The sequence below is a fragment of the Hylobates moloch genome, unplaced genomic scaffold, assembly GCF_009828535.3.
Source record: "Hylobates moloch isolate HMO894 unplaced genomic scaffold, HMol_V3 SCAFFOLD_4, whole genome shotgun sequence".
Taxonomy (NCBI): Eukaryota; Metazoa; Chordata; class Mammalia; order Primates; family Hylobatidae; genus Hylobates; species Hylobates moloch.
The window spans coordinates 101201590-101206865 of NW_026652279.1; positions in this window are offsets into that span (position 1 = coordinate 101201590).

Below are 5276 nucleotides of genomic sequence, written 5' to 3' on the forward strand. Positions count from 1 at the left end.
ACTTTAGCCACCAAAAAAAAAATGCAAAAACATATCATTAGATATTTGCTACACAAAATAGTGATGAAGAATATATTTGAATAACAAGAATCCCATGAATCTAAAGGATATAGTAAACATGACTTAGCTCACTGGAAGACCTAATATTTAAGAAAGAAAATTACAATCATTAACCAGAAACTCTTTCCTCATGGATACTCCCAACACTGAATTTTGCATATTTTTATCTTCTTTTCTCTCTCTGTCTCTTTCTATATATATGTATATAAAGATATATAAAAGATATGTATACAGATATATAATATATAAATAATATGTGTATAGACATATCTCGAAGACATTGTGGGTTTCCTTCCAGACCACTGCAATAAAGCAAAAACTGCATTAAGCAACTCACACAAATGTTTTGGTTCCCCTGTGCATATAAAAGTTATGCTTACCCTACACTGTAGCCTGTTAAGTTTGCAATGGCGTTATGTTCAAAAAACTTATGTACATACCTTAATTAAAAATACTTTATTGGCTAAAAAATGCTAATGATCACCTGAGCTTTTAGCAAGTAAAAGTCATAGTCTTTTTGCTGGTGGAGGGCATTGCCTCCATGTTCATGGCTGCTGACTGATCAGAGTGAACCTATGATTCAGATCTATCAGATACTCTGTATGATACTATAATCATAGTATCAGATGCTGTGTCCAAGTGTTCTCATTGTTCAATTCCCACCTATGAGTGAGAACATGCGATGTTTGGTGTTTTGTCCTTGCAATAGTTTGCTGAAAAAATGATGAGTTCATGTCCTTTGTAGGGACATGGATGAAGCTAAAAACATACTTCTTAATAACTGCTTTTGCTGTGTCCCCTGTTTTGGTATATTGTGTTTCTATTTACATTTGTTTCAAGGAATTCTTAAATTTCATTCTTAATTTCTTTCTTCACTCATTGTAACTCAAGGGCATGTTGTTTAATTTCCATATGTCTGTATAGTTTTGAATGTTCCTCTTGTTGTGAATGTCTAGTTTTATTCCATTGTGGTAAGATAAGATACCTGATAGAATTTCAATTTTTAAAAATTTGTTGAGACTTGTTTTGCAGCCTAACATATGGTCTATCTTGGATAATGTTTCATGTGCTGATGAAAAGAATGTGTATTCTGCAGCTGTTAGGTGAGATGTTCTGTATATGTTTGTTATTTATGTCCATTTGGTCTACAGTGGAGTTTAAGTCTGATGTTTCTTTGTTGATTTTCTGTCTAGATGATTTGTCCAGTGCTGAGAGTGGGATATGGAAGTGCCCAACTCATACTGTAATGGGGTCTATCTCCCTCTTTAGATCTAGTAATATTCGCTTTATATATCTAGGTGCGCTGGTGTTTGAGTGCATATATATTTACAATTATACACATATTACAATTATATTTCTTGCTGAATTGAACTCTTAATTATTACATAATAATCTTGTTTGTCAATTTTTATGGTTTTTAACTTGAACTCTGTTTTGTCTGATACAAGTATAGCTATTCCTGCTCACTTTTGGCTTCCATTTGCATAGAATATCTTTTTCCATCCCTTCATTATCAGTCTATGTGTTTCTTTACCAGTAAAGTGAGTTTCTTTTAGATAAAATATAGTTGGGTCTTATTTTTTAATCCACTCAGTAAGTCTATATCCTTCATGGGGTATTTAATCTATTAACATTCAAAGTTATTATTGGTAGGTGAGGAGTTACTTCCAGCGTTTTATTGTTTTCTGGTTGTTTTGAATATGTTTTATTCCTTTCTTCCTGTTTACTTTTGAAGTTGGGTAGTTTTCTGTAGTGATAAGGTTTCATTCCTTTCTCTTTCTCCTTTATGTATTGACTCTAACAGTGACTTTTAAAGTTTTGCATGTTTTTGTGATGGTGGTTATCATCTTTTTACTTCCAGATGTAAGACTCCCTCGGGCATTTCTTGTAAGGCTGGTCTAGTGGTGATGAATTATCTTGGTTTTTGTTTATCTATGACAGATTTTATGTCTTCTTCATTTGTAAAGGATAGCTGTGCTGGGTATAATATTCTTGACTAAGAGATTTTTTTTTCTTTCAGAACTTCAAATATATCATCCCATTCTCTTCTAGCCTAAGGTTTCTGCTGGGAAATCAGCTGTTAGTCTAATGGGGATTCCATTGTAAGTGTGTTACTTTTCTCTTGCTATTTTAAAAAATCTTTGTCTTTGATTTTTCACAATTTGACTATAATGTCTGGGTTGAATGTATTTGGGGTTCTTTGATGTTCCTGGAACTAGATGTCTAGCTCTCTTTCAAGAGTTAGGAAGTTTTATGCTCTCATTTTATTAAATATGTTTTCCTCATATTTTCTTTTCACTTTTCCTTCTGGAATGCCCATAATATGAATATTTGATCAAATTAATGGTGTCCCATAAATCCTGTAGGCTTTTTTCATTCTTTTTTATCCTTTTTTGCCTGCCTGTGTTATTTCAAAAGACTTGTCTTCAAGTTCAGAAATTATTTCTTCTGCTTGTTCTTGTCTGTAAAGCCATTGATTGTATTTTTTCATTTCATCCATTGAACTGTTTAGCTCTTAGGGCTTCTGTTTGGTTATTTTTATGATATCTGTATCTTTACTGAATTTCTCTTTCAAATCATGTTTTCCTGATTTCATTGACTTGTTTATCTGTATTACCTTATATCTCACGGAGTTTCCTTAAGATTATTCTTTTTTCTGTCATTTCATATGTTTATGATTGGGTTCTATTACTGGATAATTATTATTTCCCTTTGTAGGTGACATGTTTTCTTGCATTTTCATGGTTGCTGTGTTTCTAAATTGATTTCCATGCATCTGGTGAAAAAGTCACCTTTTCCAGTTTTATGGAGTAGGTTTACTTGTATGAATTTATTTGTATGAATGGGTCTTGGATGTCAGTTCATTGGGGTATACTGGCCTTGGTTCTACATGGATGCAGTAAGTGTAGTCTCCATGTAGTTTATTCAGCTGTGATCCACACTAGTAACATTTGCAAGTTACTCAGTGGCCTAGGCTAAGGAAGTTTGTGGTGATGGTGGTGCAGCCTTGCCAGGGGTGGGCTCACTGGGCTGTTTCTCAGGGGAGGGGTGTGTGCAGGCATACAGTGGGTCAGAAAACATGGAGTATGGCTTTATGCAGCTGGCCACGGTGCTGTCACTCTAGCCAGCAGCATGGGGATGCAGTTGCTCAACCAGGGCATGACTGCCAGATGTGCTTCACAGGACAGTTTCTCAGGCCCAGGATGCAGGCACACAGCTGTTTGCCTGGCCTGGAAGCATGCACTCCAGGAGTGGCCTGAAGGGCTGTTTCCCAAACCTGGTATGTGGGTACACAGCTGCTCATCTGGCCTGGGGCCAGTCTGCTGGGGAAAACTCATGGGCCAAATACAGAGCTGCATAGCTGCTAAGCTGGACTGAAGGTATCTTTGCCAGGGCTGGCCAAGAGGGGGTGTTTCTCAGGCCTGGGATACAGTTGAATGACTTCTCAGCTGTCCTGGATGTGTGTCTGCTGGGGGTACTCCATAGAGCTATTCTAGCTCAGGACGGGGGCACACTGCTGCTCAGCTGGCCTGGATGGTGCCTGCCAGGGGAAGCCCAGGGAACTGCTTCTGTGACCCAGGATGTGGACACGAGGCTGCTCGGCTGGCCTAGGGGCATGTCTTCTGGGAGTAGCCCATGGATCTCTTTCTTAGGTCCAGGACATGGGCATTCATGGCTGATTGGCTGGTCTGGAGATGCATCTGCTGGGAATGGATACAGGACTATTTCTCAGGCTCATGCCCCAAGGTTGCACAGCTGCTTAGTTGGCCTGGGAGTGTTTCTGTGGGGGGTGGCCTAAAGGGATGTTCCTCCACCTGGGACATAGGTATGTGGCTGCTTAGTTGGCCTGAGGGTATGCTGGCCAGAGTAAGCTCCCAGGGTTGTTTCTTGGCTCTGAGACTTGGGCATACACAGCTGCTTGTCTCTCAGGTCTGAGACACAGGTGCAAGACCCACTTGGTGGTGTGCCTGCTGGGGGCAGACTGTGGGACTATTTCTCAGGCCCTTATTAAAGGCAGAGGGTTCCTGGGCAGGCCAGGGGCATGTCTGTGGTGGATGGGGCCTGCAAGGCTGTTTCTCAGGTCCTGGGCATGAGCTCATAGTCACTCTGTTGACCTGGGGGTGTATCAGCTGCTCAGAGGCTTAGGGGCCTCTCCCACTTGGGAGAGGGCATGTAGTGGTTTGGCTGTCTTAAGAGTGAGTTTACCCTGGATGGGACTGCAGATTATTCCTCTGTCTGGAAGTGTGGTGGTGGGGGTTGATTTCCCTGCTCTGCATTACTTGAGTTACAGCCAGTCCTGGGACCAACCTCCACACAGCTGGGATTGTGGCTTTAACCCACCCATGTGGGCTTGGTGTACTGAAGATAAAGCTCCAGTGCTGGAGAGGCACAGTGGCTACTGGCCCCCAGAGAAGGGCACACTCAAGAGATGACTCTGGTCTCAAGATGGTTCTGTGTTGCTGCAGCTTAGGTCTCTGGGGGTGGGAAGTCTTCACCTTGTACTCCTAGTCCAGGACATGCAGCTGTGTCAATTCTTGGCAGTACTCCAAACTGGCCTCAGGGCTTGCAAAGACTGTGAGATTCTCCTGTTGTAAAGACTTTGTGTTTGTGATGGCAGTGGGGTGATAGGGATCTGCTGCTTACCTTCACCCTGCAATGAGAAGTCCCTCCTGTCTCTGGGCCAATTCAATCCAGATGGGGGAGAAGGGGCTGCACAGGCTGAGTGCTTCCATGCTGTCGCGACTTCCAGTCACCACAGATGTGTCTCCACTCCTTTGCTCACTCCAGGGCTATCCCTTTGATACTCTAATCAAATCTTAGATATGTATTTCTTGCCTAGGTTCTTTCTTGTAGGGGAGATGAGCACCAGGCATCTCTAGTCACCCATCTTGCTTGATTTAGCATAATTTGTAAGGGCCCTAGGATTTTCAGAATAGTCAATGATTGTTGGCTTCAACTTAAAGTCACCAGCTTCATTAGCCCCTAACAAAAGAATTGGCCTATGCTTCGAAGATTTGAAACCATACATTGACATCTCCTCTCTAAATATAAAAGTGCTAGATGGCATCTTCTTCCAATAAAAGGCTATCTTGTCTACACTGAAAATCTGTTGTTTAGTTTGGCCACCTTCATCAATTATCTCAGCTAGATCTTCTGGATAACTTGCTGCTGCTTCTGCATTGGCACTTGCTGTTTACCTCACACTTTTATGTTAT